This window comes from Staurois parvus, unplaced genomic scaffold (genome assembly GCF_062004578.1).
Source record: "Staurois parvus isolate SC_StPar_1 unplaced genomic scaffold, SC_StPar_1.0 ptg000287l, whole genome shotgun sequence".
Classification (NCBI taxonomy): Eukaryota; Metazoa; Chordata; class Amphibia; order Anura; family Ranidae; genus Staurois; species Staurois parvus.
In genome coordinates, this window is record NW_028318083.1 from 10,677,148 (window position 1) to 10,694,120 (window position 16,973).

At 40.4% G+C, this 16,973-nt stretch overlaps 1 protein-coding gene across 4 annotated transcripts in view; it reads left to right on the top strand.

Moving 5' to 3' along the window:
* The window catches only part of RIPOR2 (RHO family interacting cell polarization regulator 2), a 213,311-nt gene that overhangs the window by 28,015 nt on the left and 168,323 nt on the right, over window positions 1-16,973 (top strand). Inside the window, exon 1 of one of the 4 annotated variants that reach the window (XM_089682234.1) lies at window positions 8,481-8,720. The exons of 2 other annotated variants lie outside the window; for them this stretch is intronic. The gene's annotated coding sequence lies outside the window, so the exon portion shown is untranslated. Of the gene's footprint in view, window positions 1-8,480; window positions 8,721-16,973 lie in introns of those variants that run through there. One more of the 4 variants, XM_089682233.1, reaches the window with a different exon arrangement.

Below are 16,973 nucleotides of genomic sequence, written 5' to 3' on the forward strand. Positions count from 1 at the left end.
CAAAATACATTTTGTAGCTACTTGCTGATGTCTCATTGTGTAATTCGGGCACAATATTCCTTCTATGGTTAACGCACATCCAACTGAACAGACTTTAGCTGTTTCTATAGCAAACCAATGTCCATATTAGGCTACTGTTGTGTATATTAAAATGCTAAAATTCCCTTAGTTTTAAATGTAAAAATGTTCATATTTTTAATGCCATAAGCACCATAGAACACATTTTCCGTAAAAAGTTTAGATTTCCACAATGCCAAATTCCTTTCCGCACACGCCTATCAAGTGCTATGCGATTACATAGTCTGCATGCCCACAAGATTTTTTTGTTCAACAGCTGTTACTGACATCTGATGTTTTAATTGTCATATTCAGCAATGGGTCATTAACCCCTTCACGCCTAAGGGTAAAACAAATCTAAATGCCTAAGCACAATTTTGCACCATTGACATGTTCGTAAAACCATACATACCATCACAACTACTTTGTACATCCAGGTGAATTATACATTTTTTGTTTTTTTGTTTTTTTGTTTTTCAGGACAAATTGGACTTTCATTTGGTGGTAAATGGTGATGGATATCTCCTGATTGATTAAAAAAAAAGGAAAACTGGCCCAAAATTAGTAAAAAAATAAATTTTTCTTTATTTAGCTGTGCGAGTCTTGCTACTACCATAACCTACCACAAAAGAACAACCCAAAATTCTCCAGCTCTTGGCGATTGCAGTGATACCATATATGTGTATGTTATTTGTTTGTACCTGCAGTACAGCCCAGAAACAATAGTGTACTTTTTTTTTTTTTTCTTTTTACCTAAAACACACTGACACGAATACCAATATTTTTTTTTTTTTATCCTGACCTTTGACCCTGACCTTTTTGACCTTGACCCAAACACTTATCCTGGCACTGAACTAGATCAAACCTTGATCTAGGTATTTTTTATTTATTAATATTTATCTTTTTTTTTTTTACAAACATTTTTTTCCCCTCTATGCCAGGAGTTGGAGAGATACAATGTATCTCTCTCCTCCATTCATAGAGAGGAAAACAAACAAGTGGGCCGGGCTGTACAGTGACTGATCACTGCGATAGCCAATCAGAGGCTATCATGGCGATCATGTGACCCGGAATCGGTGGTCCCGATCGTTAGAACGGGACCTGGTGCTCTAAGTGACACTGCGGTCTTTGTGCTGGGAGCGCGCCGTGTGGCGTGCTCCCAGCAGAAAGACAGGTACGCAAATATATACGGTCCCACGGAAAAAAGCCCAGTTCTGTGAGGTCACATATTTGTTACATCGGCGTCAAGGGGTTAAAATCAGATTGCAAGACAACTGCATTTCGGGATCCTTTCTTTTTGAAGCTCTGCAGACGTGCAATCTGATGCCGCTAAAAGTTTTGCTCTTGCTGCTCCTGCTTCATTTGAAGAAAATGCCACAGCAGATTGCACTTCAGTGATCTGAATAATTTATAGGTAGCACCATCACAACAATGGCATAGTGGTAGCTCTAATGCCTGTCTAATTGTGGAACGAACGAGGGAGCATTATCTGGCATTTTCCACCGAATTAACAAAACAAGATAGCCCAGAGAATAAAGAAAAATCCGGGGCCTCTGTGTGGCAGACATGATCTCAGTATAATTTAATGTGTCCGAAGATCAGGGGTGAGAATGGACAGGATGTTTGTTTAAAACTATTGAGAGCTTTTCATGGATTTAGAGACGCATTAGTGTGTGTGGAACGCTTGATGCCTTTTGGTGTCATAATGAAATACAGACGACATGCGGTAAAGTGACACAGTCCCATCCCACTGAAAAGCCCATCCTTTTATCCATTTACAAAGCGAGGGGTTACATTAATCAGCAATGTCGTACCTTTTTCTATAATCACTGCAAGATGTAGTATGTTAAAGCAGGGAGTTTATTGACTTGGCCACCACTTTTAAAGCAGAACTCCAGGCAGAAACTTCTTTATATGTCCTTGTTGCTGATTTCCTACCTTCACTGAATGTCATCCATCTTCTGGTTCACTCAATTGCTTTGGAATGGCCTATTTTCAAAACAAATGGTTTTATTCTCTTTTTGGTTTCCTGTTTGTATTCCCTCAGCCACTGGTCTTCGCACATCCCCTTTTGTAATTCTTTCTCCGGGAAACAGTGATGTAATTCAGCCTGACTTGCAGCGGCGGATGGGCGGACTGAGACTCTGACTCATTCAATATGTACAGGCCTAGTGTACCCTAGTACACATGCACTTGATGGGAACTGTAGTTTCCTTTTACTGCAGAGAGGAGAGGATATGATGTAGCCCCAGCTGTTACACCACCTCTTCGGCAGATCAAATGCTGTTATCTTTTGAATTGCAGAGATGAGGTTATGAAAATTGAATTACTTGTCTTTTCAATGGTAAGGATTCTCAAAATGTTATGAAATTATTAGTGTTGTGTTGGGTTATGTACTAATGGGTGATTGTTTTGCCTTATTTAAGGTCTTATTCATACCAGCATGCTGCGGTAACTCTTTGTTACCTATGTGATAAGTGTATTGAGCTGTGGGGTGGTCCATTGTGAATGGCACTCCAACATGCCTTCCTTGATGTGTCTGTGTTGTAACATATTACCATGCCTTGTGGTATGCTACAATAAAAAAAAAAAAAGTACTGCAGATCCAATTTTAGGCTTTATGTGGTGTGTGGGGCCCATTCAAATGAATTGGCTGTTTTTAATGCTGAACACTGGGGAACTGATGATAAAAATATTGCAGTGGGGGATCCTCCTGCACTGCGTGGGTTAAACTCCTGCTGATGCCTAGGGTATCAGAAAAAAGGGACAATTCACTTACCTGATCCCTCCTTTCCACTGGCTTCTTCTTCCCATGAAACGTCTTGTATTTGACGCTCTGGCCAGCGGTTTCAGCTGTGCTATTACCATGTACAATGGCTTTGTAAGTGAGGACCTCAAAGACCTGCCTACAATCTGGAGCATCAAAAAGAAGTGAATGCTGGCTGCTGGGCAGACATGTAGTAAGAAACTACCATTTTCTGGGGCCATAGGCATAAACGTGCATTTAACTCTTGCAGTTTGGGGGAAGCTCACGGTATTTTTTTGAGTTCCCACTTTTAAGTTGATGCGTGTGTGGGTGTTCAATGCACGGCAGTGGTCCTGAGTGGTGTGAAATGGCCCTAAAGTAGATACTGTAAAACTGATTTAAATGCAAGACTAGGTGATCAGTAATGTGTGTTTAAGAATTGCATTTTACTGTGTGAACAATCTGTATGGTACTACAACTGTACACTCACCGGCCACTTTATTAGGTATACCTTGCTATTGCCAAGAAAATATCCCCCCACACAATTACACCACCACCACCAGCCTGAACTGTTGATACAAGGCAGGATGGATCCATACTTTCGTGTTTTCTCCAAATTCTGATCCTAACATCTGAATGTCATAGTTGAAATCGAATTCCCATTCTCCTCTGACATCAACAAGGCATTTTCGTCCACACAACTGCTACTCACTGGGTATTTTCTCGTTTTTCAGACCATTCTCTGTAAACCCTAGAGATGGTTGTGCATGAAAATCCCAGTAGATCAGCAGCCTTTGAAATACTTAGACCATTCAAAGCCACTTAAATCCCCTTTCTTGCTTATTTTGATGCTCTGTTTGAACTTCAGCAAGTCGTCTTCACCACGTCTAGATGCCTAAATGCATTGAGTTGCTGCCATGTGATTGGCTTATTAGCAATTTGTGTTACCAAGCAATTAAACAAGTGTACCTGATAAAGTGGCCGGTGAATGTGTATGTAAGCTGTATTCCTGCATCAGTGAAAAAAATGTTCACGTTGATGTGTACGATCTCGCACGCAGATTTGGATTGCCTATGGAGAACAAGAAGAGAGTACACCATCATATATACTGATAATCAAGTCTATGAGAAGTTCTTGGTAGTTCCTGGTACTCCAGTTATGAATTTTGAGATGAACACGTCTTGGCATCCATAAATGGCCAGCTCTTTTCTATAGGTCTGGATGGAATTAGATTAGTAATTATTACTTTTATTTTCAGTCCTGTTAAATCAGTATAAAATTACCTCTGAACCAAACTACTTTCAAACATTCTTCTTCATTAACTTGTTCTATGAGGGGTCTTCAAAAAGTTTCCGCACTTTTATACGTATACAGTATATATGTTTAAAAACGTGCGGAAGCTTTTTGAGGAACCCTCGTACATTATACTAATACTTTAGTTGCATAAAAGGTCTCACAGCAAATTATTAAGGGGGCTCCTCTCTTTAATGGCCAATTTAAAGACCGTTCCTTAAGGCTCCATTAACACTAGTGCTATCTCAGAGTTGCACAGAATCGTATGAGAATGGAAATCACATTTTCAATGGTGCCATTCACATCAATGCAACAAAGCATGGTACAATTTTGGAAAAGGTTCCTGTACTAATTTAGTGCAATTCCAGCACAATTTTGGCCCCGTAGAATATGCAAACCATATTCAAGCTGCAAACATGTTACACTACATAATCACACTGAAAGCTCAATCAAAATTGGATTTCAGCAGTGTGAACCTAGCCTTTTATAGAGGTTCCTAAGTTATATAAACATTCAACGTACCTAAACTTGTTTATTGTCCTCATGCAATAATCACTATCTGGCCGCGCAATATGTGCTATGACTATAGCATTGCTCTCCATGTCACTTAGATACATTTATAAGGTTTTCCAAAAACCTCATTGTAAACTGAGCCATCTACTATTTGGTGGAAACTTATACCTGCAATCTAATAATTTCCTGTAGACTAAGTGGGAAGGGTCTTCCTGCTGTAGTCAGATCGATTCCAGCGTTGTAATAAAAGAACTGCTGGGAGAAGCCATGAGCAATCACATGAGCAGGAAATTGTATTTCTTAAGCCAAAAAAAGGATAATTTAATTTCAATGTTTACATGATAGTAATGGGTTTGTTAATGTGATCATAGAGTTGTTCAGTTTTCCCAACACATTTACCACTGTACATCTTTCACCCTTACCTTGTATTACTGACACTGGGGAGCCAAAGTTGACATGAGTTTTCCATTAGCTGGCACTTTCCCTCTACACATAAAGGAACATCTGCAGTGAATGACCTCATCATATATAATGGTTTATACTCCTGGTCACATTCATGATTAGTCATAATGGCTTATTTAATAGAGGGACATTATCCTACTCTTCAGTCTTAAAGGGCCTTTTAAAATGTGGGCATTTTAATAAATTGGCTCGTGCAGAAGAGATAATGACCTATATGGAGAAATATATATCAAAGCTTCAGACTAGGCAACAGGCATTTTTTTCACCTCTTGTCTACAATGCCAGATGCCAAAGCAATGATGCCTAAATGTAAAATATCTTTTTTTGTTTTTTTGTTTATAGGTGTGGGTATATTTTAATATGTAGTTGTTCATAGCATTAGCTTTTCTCTTTCTCCTAATGCAGGCTTCCTCAGACTGGTCAGTATTGCCCCTCAAGTATTAATGGGGCTATCCAAGGGGTTGAGAAAATTGCTGAGGGTCAAAAAAGGTCAGTAGAAGTGTTGGAAGCAACAGGCAGTCGATAAATGATGGAAGAGCAATTCATCTGTTAAAGTCTATGTAGAGTTTCACGGCTGTGCCTAGCTCTGAAGGTTAGGTGATTAGCACTGAGACCGTGTTACCCAGGATTGTATAGTCTGCTACTAGCAAGATCATAGGTTGCCTCTGTCGGTCATGTGTGGTTACTGGCCTTGATTACCAGTATGCGTTGCATTGTTTGATCTGTGATCTTCCACCCTCCTCCCTCGCGGCAAGGCTATTCTTATGTTCACTTCCCATACTGTCTACTCCCCATTCTCAAGCTGTGTTCGAGAGTTGGTGAGTTCAACCTCCTTAAATTCTTTTGGAAACCAATTTAATACACCCACCTCAAGCTCTGTTGGGGAGCCAGTGAATACAATCATTTCAAACTCTGTTGGAAATCAAATTAGTACGCCTACTTCAAACTCTGTTTTAAGGGTTGGTGTTTACAGTCATCTCAAACTCTGCTGAAGAGCCAGTGAGTACAGCCACCCAAAATCTTTTGGAAATCCAGTGAGTGTAGCTACCTCAAACTCTGTAAGTACACCACCTCAAATTCTAGAGAGCCAGTAAGTACACCAACCTTAAACTCTGTTGGTGGGCCAGTGAGTACACCCAAACCAAATCTGTTGCAAAGACAAAAAATGCAGTTGAAAGGCTGTTTCGCCTTTTTATTCCATAAAAAAAATTGCACTCTTACAATTAAACTGCTCCTTAACCAACGTGGACCATCCTTAGCGCATCATCAGTAAGCGCTGTGAATGTTGGCGGTGAAAAGTCCCGATGCTGGGAATGTTGGCTGTGGAAAGTCCTCATGTTGGCCGATTGCAAACCCCCTTTCTCTGCTGCTGCTTGCAGTAGAGCCTCACATCCCCTCTTGATACATGGGAGCTCTTAGTTTAGTGGTCAGTAAAGCTCATTTATGAACTAAAATAAACCAGTAGATGTTGCATGTGGCCATCAATCTCTTTCCTTAGAAACTGGTTCTTTGCGTCCACTCATACAAGGCTCTTCTGTAACCTGCCCCTGTGTTATGCAGGCTCTGCTTGTACCGGGGCCTGCTGAAAGAAGGTATGGTCAACAGAATGGGGTTTATGTACTAAAACTGGAGAGTGCAAAATCAGGCTCACTCCTGCAAAGAAACAAATCAGCCAACCTCAGCTTGTTCAATTAAACTTTTGGCTTAAGGCCCCTTTCACATGAGCGGATGAGTGGGGTCCGCCTGTCCGTTTTTCAGGCAGATCTGATCGGTCCATCCATAGACGTCTATGAATTGGCAGGTGTCAGCTGACAATAGTCCGCTGCCGGCATCCGATCCAATCCTGTACTCCAAAAAAAGACGGAAGGAGATCCTTTCCCCATCCAGTGGATCGGATTGGATGACAATCGGGTGGAAACAGACAGGTGGTCCGTTTCCATCCAACCGTCCCATTGAAATCAGTGGGTAGTGTCTGTGCCCGCTCTGCAGCAGCAGAGCGGATTGGGACCTTTCATCCGCCTGCTCAGTGGGAATCAGTGGAGAGATCTAAAGAAAAAAAAAAAAAATCTCTAAAGAGGCTGTAAAGTAGTAGTTTAAATAAAATTCAAGCAGAGTAGTTAATGGTACAAAAATTGCTTTATTATGAATCTCACATAAAAAGTATGTGAAACCTTGCAAGGTGAAAAGTATACCTTTTTTTTATGCAAGATTCACAATAAAGCAATTTTTGTACCATTAACTACTCTGCTTGGGTTTAATTGAAACCTCTACTTTACAGCCTTTTCTTTTAGGGCTGTTTTTTTTTTTTTTTTTTTTTTTTTCTCCTTCTATGCTTTTAATTTTTCGGTATTAACCCACATCTATGTGATGAGTCAGAGAGCAATTACATAGGGTGATCCACCTATTTGTGGCATTCTTCCATTTTTTTTTTTTGTAATCCACAGAGATCCCCCGCTGAGCAGGAGGATTATGCTGACGGATCTACTCCGTCTGAAAGGGGCCTTAAACCTGGAAGCTGATCGGTTTCTCTGCAGAAGTGAGCACTCTCCAGCCTTAGTAAATATACCCTTGCGAGACATTCATGCCGGAAGAACCCCTATCTGCATCCAGGACACTTTTTTCAGACCCAATGAAACTGGGGCCTTGTAAATGGTGGATACATATACCACATGCCCCTATGTAAAGGCTGTTTAAAATGACAAGACGTACTAAGGGTATATTCAGTTTGTTTCTAGATTAGAACACTCTGGGATATGTGGTTTATGAAAGCTCAATGGCGCCGTGGATTATGAATGATCTGCAACATCTACTAGATTGTAAGCTCCAAGGAGCAGGGCCCTCACATCCCTCTTGTATTGAGCTGTATTGTTGCTGTATTGTCTTCTTTTATATTGTAAAGCGCTGAGCAAACTGTTGGCACTATATAAATCCTGTATAATAAGAATAATACCTCTGGGTTGGTAGCACACCCTGAGACTGGTGATTTTACCTAAACTATGCGGCCTTGTTTGCTTTTATTGAATTATTGGGTATTGGTGTCGTTTTGGTTTTATTGGCTCTAACTAAAAATGAGGAAACCAGTTTCATCCCAACATTGCATGCATGTTTTATGTCAAGTTGGTAGCACGCACATCATTTTACAATATTTTGGGAATCAAGGGCATGCCTCACTGGGTGAAGCATCACTTTAATAATTGACATAGTGGCCATAAACAGCTGTAAAGAAGCGGCTCTCAAGTGTTTAGACATCAAAAATAGATGTGCGCTTGAAAACGTGACAGGGTAGTACAACTTTAAACGGCAAGCAGCTGCATGTAAGTGAGACTCTGAAAGTTCTCTGAGTACAGATGACACCGGATTCAGGCTGAGATCCAGCCCCTCTCTTTCCCCCTCCTTTCTCTCCCTTTCTCTCTGTGAACATAGTAGCTGCTGCTAGCAGTGTGGGTTATACCAGCTAGTGACTGAAGACAAGCTGCTGACTGATCTCTTTTTTTGGCACTGAAGCCCGGGCATGTTGGAAGTATAATCAGATACAATGGCTCCAGACCGGTAGGAATGAAGCTTTGTTGATGAGTGCAAAACTACAGATCTAAACAGTGGTATCAACCCTTTACCAACACCCTGAAGGTAAGAAGATACCCGATGACTTGTGAGTATGTGTCATTATTGCTAGACACCCCGTACAAGGCTTTGATTACCCTTTGTTCATTTGTAGCGTAAAATCTGTGTGACAGCTATGGTCATAGGGAGTGACTTGTGTCCGTGATGCTGATTTCATATAGGAAGATATGTTGGGTGTGTATCGGTCTGAAATTGCTGCTGTAATAGCGAGAACACCGGATTTGTTTAGCAAGTTGATTTGTGGTACCCTAGAGGAAATAAAGCATCACCTCTCAATGGTCAGTGCTGAAAGTAGAAACTATTTGTTCTACATCCTTTTTTCTTATGAAGATCATACATGAACTGTGCGCCCGAACTTGGTCCAAATGAATACCTGTGTATATGTAGGAGATGAGATTGTGGTATTGGAATGAAGTCTCTATGTAAAGGTTTGTTTTTTGTGGTGTAATCTTGGTATGGCATCTTCAAGATGGCAATCACTGATTTTATTTTTTGCATTGCCTTTTTAATATGTTCATACATGCCTGAAACCAAAAAAAAAAAGAAAAAGTTTTGCTGACGTGTCGTATGTTATTGTAAAAGCCATGGATAGCTGGCGCCAAGATTTTCATGATGTACATTCTTTCATCGGGTCACATATACATTTTTGTTAGTGTGTACATATGCAGGTTTAGTCTGTTATACTCTGTACACGTCACAATACATGTCTGTGACGTGTTTCTGCAAATATATGAACCTATTTTTAATTGTCAGATGACATCTACACTAATTTTCCATTGTATCCATCTGTATGAAAGATGCTGTTGACATGATGACGTAGGCCTCATGCACACTGGACATTTTGCCATCTCTCCTAGACGCCTTTCCTCCTGGCAGTAGCGTTTTGGCAGAAAAAACCACTTGACCCTTGTAAATGTGTTCTAACACATTTTAGGCGCATCATGCACTTGGGCATTAATTCATTTAATTGGCCAAAATAATTATTTAGTCTGGCAATTTAAATGAATTAATGTGCAAATGCTAAACATGGCTAGCATTCACATGTGTTTAGGTGTTTACACGTCAATGTGTTATTTTTTTGTTTTTGTTTTTTTTTTTTTGTTCTTCCTAAACTCCGCTGCTCCTGGATGCGCTGTCTGTGTGGGTTTTCTTCCACCTCTAAACTCCTCTAAATGCATGTGTGCATGGACAGATAGGTTAACATGCAGAGGTATTTAAAAAAAAAAAAAAAAAAAAACAGGAGGGTGTGCATAGTTGAAAAAAGACCCTCCTCCTCTCCTCCAGAAGACTCATGAGATCTATGCCATCATTTTGGTCTAGGCCAGAAGCCAGGTAGCAATTGAGGAAAGTATAAGGATTTAACCTAATTAATACTGTTTAAGAGGGTAGTCTCTTTTATTTAAAGGTCCAGCTAGTTAGCTACTGACATTACACCATTGGCCTATTGGTAATTTTTTTCAGAAATTTTTAAAATGATGGCTGTATATAGCTGAAAGGAAAGACCTTAAAGTAGATGTAAACCCCAACTGGGTGACATTTAGTTGGCTAAAACAATATCCATTTTATGTTTAACCACTTTACAACCTCGCTATAACCGAAAGACGGCTACAGCACGGTTGTCCAGTTCTGGGAGGGCGTCCTGACATCCTTCCGGCGCTATCAGTGATCAGTGTGTCATACGGACATAGCTGATCACATGACTAGATAAAAGGACAATCACAGCGGCCTTTTGTCACCTGATCAGCTGCGTCCAATGACACAGCAGAACACAAAGTAAATACAGTTGCCTGTTATCAGCAGCACTTTCCTCATGCTGTCAGTGTGAGGAAAGTACTGCCGATAACCAGCAATTGTAACAGAGCAGATCTGCACTGCTAATCAGGGCACTAATTATCAGTGCAACCCAGCAGTAGTGCCCATCATTGCTGCATATCAGTGCAGCATCAGCAGTGCAGCTTCATCAATGCGCATCAGTGAAGGAGACAAATTACCTGTTTGCTAAATTTTATAATGGAAACAAAAAAAACATTTATTTTTCCAAATGTTTTTGCTTTTCTTTTGTGTTTTTTGCTTTTTTTTTTTTTTTTTATAGTGCAAAAAATAGAAACCCTGTGATGATTAAACACCACCATTGTGTGGGGAAAAAAATGATAAAAATTTCATATAGGGTTCAATGTTGCATGACTGCGCAATTGTCATTCAAAGTGCAACAGAACTGAAAGCTGAAAATTTACCTGGGCAAGAAGGGGGGTAAAAGTGCCTTGTAGGAAAGTGGTTTAAATTTTTTTTTTTTTTTTTTTACTTTTAATCTTACTTCTGCTGAACTCCTATAGTCTTGAGACCAATTTTGTCTACATGTGTGCACTCCAGCGATGGCATAGTGACATTTCTTTGGGGGATTCTGTGATGGTGACAGCAGTTGATTATGTATGCGTAAAGTGTTTTGAAACAGCCACTGGTGACAGGGTATACAAAGAGCTAAAGCAAGGAGCTGAAAATCCAAAAATGTTTTAATTGGTATTCTTTCAGCAAGACCACAAAAAAAAACGCTATTATCCATCTCTATTTGGGGGGGTTCAGTGCTATCCTCTTTCTTTAGGCCTGCAGAATTAACTAGGAATTGATAGACAAATGGTTGTAAAAATATAGTTTGCCACTAAAACTCAAATTTTGTGACAAATGTGGTCTTTATTTATTTCAGGTACTTATATAGCGCCATCAATTTACGCAGCGCTTTACATATATATATATATATATATATATATATATATATATATATATATATTGTACATTCACATCAGTCCCTAACCCTCAAGGCGTGTACACTCTCTAAGGTCCCTAACTCACATTCATACATACACATACTAGGGACAATTTAGACAGGAGCCAATTAACCTACCAACATGGCTTTGGCGTGTGGGAGGAAACCGGAGTACCCGCAAGAGAAACGCAGGCACAGGGAGAACATGCAAACTCCAGGCAGGTGGTGCCATGGTTGGGATTCGAACCAATGACCCTAGTACTGCCAGGCGGATGTGCTAACCACTTAGCCACTGTGCTGGCCATTCACATCAGTCCCTAACCCTCAAAGGGTGTACAATCTAAGGTCCCTAGCTCACATTCATACGTACTTGGACCAATTTAGACAGGAGCCAATTAACCTACCAGCATGTCTTTGGAGTGTGGGAGGAAACCGGAGTACCCAGAGGAAACCCACGCAGGCACAGGGAGAACATGCAAACTCCAGGCAGGTGGTGCGGTGGTTGGGATTCGAACCAACGACCTTAGTACTGCCAGGCAGAAGTGCTAACCATTTAACCACGTCTTTCTACAACCATATGGGCTATCAATTGCATGTTTGTTTGTTTTTTTGTTTTTTTTTAAACCCCTGAATCTTGTAGGCTGTTTTGTCTTGATGAACAAACGCATTGGTCTGGTACGGCTTTTTTTTTTTTCTTTTTTTTTTTTTAGGACTTTGTAGCTTCCAGCTTTGAGGTCCCCCTTTTTATAGGGACAATCCAGTTGTGTTTAAGACCAACCTCAAAGAAGCTATTGCATTCCATATGAATTTGTTTGATCTTCTCCAATCTTGATCCATTGCTGATTCTAATCCAGGGCCTACCACTTATGACAGGGTGACAATATAGGTGCACAGTGAGAAGACATGGACAGGTTGTCACCCTATACCAGGAAGGACTTTAATGGCAGCAGTACCAGGAATTCTTTAAATGAAAGCTGCATTTTAAAAAGTTGGAATGACATTATTAAAGTGTATATGAACTTATGGTTGAGTTTACATCAATAAAGATGACTTTATAGAAGCACAAGATTATCTGATGGCAAACCGTGAAATTCCAACTGAAACCAGTTTGAAAATGAAATCAAACACCTGATTGGCTCATCTGTTTATTACATGTCATATAGGGGGCAGTCCCGAAATACCTTGACATTAAGAATTTTATCATTGAACACATTTAAAACAAGTCATGTGAGAACAGCCAAATCAATCTGTTCCAGAACATGTGCAAGTGGTACAATCAATGCTCTCTAAATACCGGGTGCTTAGCATTTTAGAACCAAAATCCTATTTAGTAGATATTAAAAAGAATTTTTACATGCTAATTTCCATGTATTCATCATGCTTGAATAGTATTTAATTCATACGCCTACAGAATTTTTAACATATAAAGCCTTTGAGCACCTGTACCCGTCTTTCAGCAGGTGATTCATCTGTAACAAGCTTGAGCTGTCAAGGACCATTTCTACTGTAAACTCAAGTTCAATGTTGGTGACCTATATATTCAAGGAAAAAAAGAATAGAAGCACAATTGGTGTAACAAATGTTGCATTTCCTTTTATTTGACACAAAAAAGCACATGTAAACAATGAAGCTGAAAAATAGTTATTCAGCAGCTGGTCAGATTTCAGTATGCTCCGTTCACTGAAAGATGATTTTTGATTGGCTACGATCAATTATTGCATGTTAGCGCTTGATCTTATTGAATACACTCTATATTTCAGGATTTTATTTTGATACCAAACATGAGAAAGGTAAAAGTACAAAAAAATAGTTTCCTCCAACTTTGTCAGCTGCTGTAGTATGCTTCAACTGCCATTTTTGCATTTAGGGACATATGCCGTATGCACATATAAGGGTAAATGACTATGCAAAAGCGATTTGGTGTATTACATGATACATCTATCAACTTGTATTGGCCACTGTACCCGCCACCTGCAGCAGCCTGGGTTCGGGAAAGCCCAGGGATTTTATGTTTTGAGACATCCAAGTGCATGAAGCTCAACAATGCTTGTATGGATTCCATTATTCAAAGACCAAAGCGTAGATACGAATGTAAATCTACTTACAAGTTCATTAAAAGGCGTTACTCAACATACCACTTCATTTTACAGAATAACATTTTGGTGGCTTTGAATTGATCATGTTCATTTAAATTGGACATCTTGCCAAGGTTGGACAGATGCACAGGCAGGAGAGGCACCAGCTTTGGGTGTTGTATAGGAGAAGAGTGCACAGCTGAGCCTATAATCTTGCTGCTTCTTCAGATTACAGTGGAAGAGCTGTTCTCTGAATGTAATCTATGGGGCTCTGCTACCAGTTTAAATGCCAGGCCAGCTCTGTCTACCAGTACCTCTATTCAGGTGCTTGTGTAAATGAAGCTTGCAAAGGGTGGTTGCAGGATTCATTCATAAATACATTGTAACAATATTGCTTTGATGTGTCTTGGTTTTTAAGCTCTATAGAACAGTGTTTCTCAACCTTTTTTTCAGTCAAGGCACCCTTTAAAATTATGGGCAGTCTTGAGGCACCCCATTCTAAAATGTGTAACTATTCTAATAGTTTTATATAATGCAGCAACATCCACACATGTAGGACACCCAACATTTAAAGGTGATTTATTCTTCCAAAGCAAATACACTTTTGCACACTGGTACAGACTAGTATTCCAGTGTTTCTCTTCTCCCTCACTGAGCTAATGTGACCCCAGCACTGATGGAGAGGAGCAGGGGAGGGTCAAACTACGATGCTTTGCTGGCATCCTCCTTTATCAACTGATGTCATTGGTTGTCAGGATGCTGGCAGCTAGAAGGTCATAATGGTGCACAATGATAACCTGTGGCTTAGTGTAACTAAAAGGCAGGCTTGTATACAAATTTTGTGCAATTGTTTTTTTTTTTTTTTTTTCTTGGACCTTTTTACTAAGGCACATTTGAAGAAACCTCAAGGCACTCCAGGGGTGCCTGGACACCCAGGTTGAGAAAGGCTGCTATAGAATGAGCACTGTGTAGCTCTGCAGGGTAAACTGTAAAGAGAGGGGGGTATGTTCTGTAGTCCAGCAGAGGAGATTCCAGGTAGCACTGATAACACTGTGTGGGATCCCAGTGCAGCAGAGGATGGTCTGGTCTCTTTCATTACTGTATACTTTGTAATTCATGCACATCCTTCCCCCCCCTTTTTTTACATTAAAAAGTACTAAATGTTTGTTTTATGTGTGTGAAATAAATGTTAAAAAAAAAAAATATAAAAGCATGTCATACCTGATGTGTGCAACAGTTTTTTGCACAGAGCAGCCCTGGTCCTCTTCTGGGGTTTCCTGCTCCTGGCCCCCCCCCCCCCTTCCACGTGCCCACAAACCCTTCCTATGGTGGCACGCATGCGGGCTCACTCCTAAGCCAGGCTCTGTGTGTCCATTGACCGATACAGCGTGGCCCCGATCCGCTGTGTCTTTTCACAGCCAATGGCTCCCTGTCTCCATGTCCAATGAGCAGAGAGCTGCTGCTATTAGGCACAGCACTCTGCCGAGATTGGGCTCTGGTAAGTAGAAGGGGGGCTGGGGGGGGGGACTGAACACAGAAGGTTTTTTTTTTTTTTACCTTTAATGCAGAGAATGCATTAAAGTGAAAAAAAAAAAGCCTTCTGCATTTACAACCAATTTAACGTCAAACGTAGTGTTTTTTATTAACCAAGCATACAATACAGCATATATACACCTTTTTACAATCAATTATAAAATGGTAGTAAACCGCATCCCCCCCAAAAAAAATCCCCTGCAAGGTAAAGGCATAATGTGCTAGTGTGCATCGCATACAAGCACATTATGCAAAACTTGCCTTAAAACGAAGCCCTCTAGCAGGGTGCTGTCATTGCTGACAGGGCTTCCATCTGCACCCGGTCCTTCTAGGTTTGCGGGCTTCGCTGTCTTGAGTCACAATGATGCACGCATGGGAGTCTCTAAGAGACACGGCACGGGTATGCTGTTCCTTCAGGGCGCATGCCCTGGATCTAAACAAAAAACAAAAAAAATCTCCTAAATGTGCACGTTTAGTAGATATTCATTTTACCTACAGGTAGGCTTTATTATAAGCTTTCCTGTAGGTAAAAATTTACAAAGTGCCTTTACTGCCACTTGAAAGCTGAACTCTAGGAAGATCTCATTCATGCTTGATAACTATAATGCAGAGATTTGTTGGAATATCCACTAGAAGAAGTTCAGTAGCTCAGTGAAATTATTCTCTATTTTACAGTGGCATTAAACCCAAAAGCAATGATTTATTATATTGTAACTTAACGGTTCCTTACCTTACCTTAGGATGACTGCATTAGTTTTCTTTTTTAGGCAATATTTTTTCCTTATTTTAACTTGGTGATCTAGCCATCAAGTCTGTTATTTTTAAAAATAGTAAGTTGTCCTGCAAATGTAGCAGTTACAGGGTTGAAACAATTTACCACTGGCAGGAGCGCTTACAATGATCCGCTTTTATTTATTTAAAATATTTATCCCAAAAGGGAAAAAAATCTTAAGTTTGGCTTAAATTAATTCGCGTATCTAAATCTGCTAGTCCATCCAATGCTCCCCTGCTCCTAGATTAACAGTGCTGCTGTCCAAATGTGCCCCTGTGCTCTTTCATCCAGAATTGGGTCACCCTAATACTGAAGGTGTGTTACTGGCCAGATTACCAGATGAAAACAGAGGGAAAAAAAAGCCCTAAAAAAAAGAAAACTAATGCAGCCACCACATCTAATAATTGGTAAGCTGCAATATATAAAATTTTCGGTTTTAAGTTCAATACCGCTGAAAGCATTGCTTTCATTGAATTGGCTCATTCGTAGATTGAGTTTTCAGACAGAGCATTATTGGTAGGGGGACTTAGTGGTTGTAAAGGCTGAAGGTTGTTTTTTTTTTTTTATACCTTCATGCCTAGAATGCAGGAAGGTAAGAAAAACCTGTGTGCAACAGCTCCCCTAACCCCCTCGCCTGAGCCTCATCATGCTCCAGCGATGTAAATGACAGCCTCTGCTGTCCCGGGTCTCTGCCTCCTCATTGGCTCCCGCTGTTGTCAATCACAGCCAGTCAGCCAATGAGGGGAGAGGGGGGGCTGGGCCAAGCCGCAGCTTCGTGTGTGAATGGACACATTGAGCAGTGGGTGCCCCAATAGCAAGCTGCTTGCTGTGGAGGCACCTGAAAAACAGGAGGAACCAGGAGAGCCTGCGGGGGGACCAGAAAAGAGGAGGATCCCGGCTGCTCTGTGCAAACCACTACACACAGTAGATGAGTATAGACATGTTTGTTATTTTACAACAAAAAAAAAGTGAGCCTGTGGAATAGTTTTAATAAATTGTGTAAATGTAGCTACCTATATCTCTATTTGATGTAACACTTGGCTTTAACTAAAGGTAAAACATTTTAGCATAAATATCCGGTAGCGGGAGATTTGTCCATCTGCTCTGTTTTGTATGGATAGAGGAATCTGTTGGATTTCT